This window comes from Penaeus monodon, chromosome 25 (genome assembly GCF_015228065.2).
Source record: "Penaeus monodon isolate SGIC_2016 chromosome 25, NSTDA_Pmon_1, whole genome shotgun sequence".
Taxonomy (NCBI): Eukaryota; Metazoa; Arthropoda; class Malacostraca; order Decapoda; family Penaeidae; genus Penaeus; species Penaeus monodon.
The window spans coordinates 38,022,263-38,023,819 of NC_051410.1; positions in this window are offsets into that span (position 1 = coordinate 38,022,263).

Here is a 1,557-nt window from a genome sequence, read left to right on the forward strand (position 1 = left end):
TACGTTGGTTTTCCGAACGCCGCCTCTAATTTTCGAGTCGGTTCAGGAGCTTCCACGAAAACGGACACGGCTGCATTCGACGCCACATTTCCCGGGCCCGAAACTACACATTGTGTACCTGTAGTGTGTGACGTTAATAGCATATAGAGAGAGAAGGTTTGAGAACATGTATTGTCTCTCGGCTTTCCTGTAGTGTGTGACGTTAATAACATAGAGAGAGAGAGAAGGTTTGAGAATATGTATCATGATGTCTCTCGCAAAAAGACGAATAAAAAAAGCATGAACTTTTATCATGGTGGGAAGAAGATATATGATTTTTAAGGCTATTAAAGAGTCACGAAAGATATTTCTAATATTAGAATAAATATATGAAAAATATTGTCTCTGCACTAGCAAAGGAAAAAAATAGTTTTTAACAGACTCACCCTGACGCGTAAGTGAACTACATAAAGCAACGCTCTTTTTTTTTTCCTATATGTGTGTGTACATGAAATTCATTTTGTGCCAATGGCATTCTTAAGAAAAAAATGCTAAGTCATGGTGACGGGCTGGCTATCTCATGCTACTAGTAGCTTTCAGCAATTCGCTTTTTTCACATATCTTCTGAGAGAGGGACCCCGAAATCAGTCTATTCAAATAATATTTATTTGAAGGATTTACACACCTGCGTTAAATCGGAGAAATCCACATGCTTGGTAACTGTATACAAATCTGAGATGTTTAACAAGGAAGGAAATGGAGGTAAAGTCATGTAGAATTTTCAGATCATCCTTATTGTCCTGTGATTTACAGGAGGAGTGTTGGAGAGGAAGGAGGGAGAAATAGGGTGGAGGAAGAGGTGGAGAGAGGGATGAGGGAGTGGTGGAGAGAGGGAGGAGGGAGAGGTAGAGAGAGGGAGGAGGGGAGGTAGGGTGCAGGAAGAGGTACTTTATCTTTGTCTTATTAAATTCCTTAATATGTTCATTTAGTTCATTTTCCTGAATTTCTGGAAAGCTTTCAGAAGCTTTCATTTAGCTTTCTTTCATTTAGTTCATTTTCCTGAATTTCTGAAAGCTACTGGTAGTATGAGATAGCCAGCCCGTCACCATGACTTAGCATTTTTTTATAAGTACAAAGATACTATTGAATCAACACGGCGAAAACAGTAGATTTATACCAAATCTCAGTCTAGATCGCACCCTCTCCTTCAGGCGGCTCCTGTTAGGACTTCACTTGCTTTTTGGCCTGTTTCTGGGAACAGCGCTAGAGTAATGGTCCTCAGAGTATTAGCCTGATCTAATGCTCTTGGAATTATGTTTTTCAGACGAGGTTTTTCAGAGGGAGGAGGGAGGAGGGAGGGGTAGGGTGGAGGAAGAGGTGAAAGGGGGAGGAGGAAGATGTGGAGAGAGGGAGCGAGAGGTAGGGTTTAGGAAGAGGTGGAGAGAGGGAGGGGGGAGAGGTAGGGGGGAGGAAGAGGTGGAGAGAGGGAGGAGGGAGAGGTGGAAAGAGGGAGGTGAGAAGGGGAAAGTGACGTGAATCCACATATGAAGGAGACATTCTTCACCTAAGGAGAAGAAC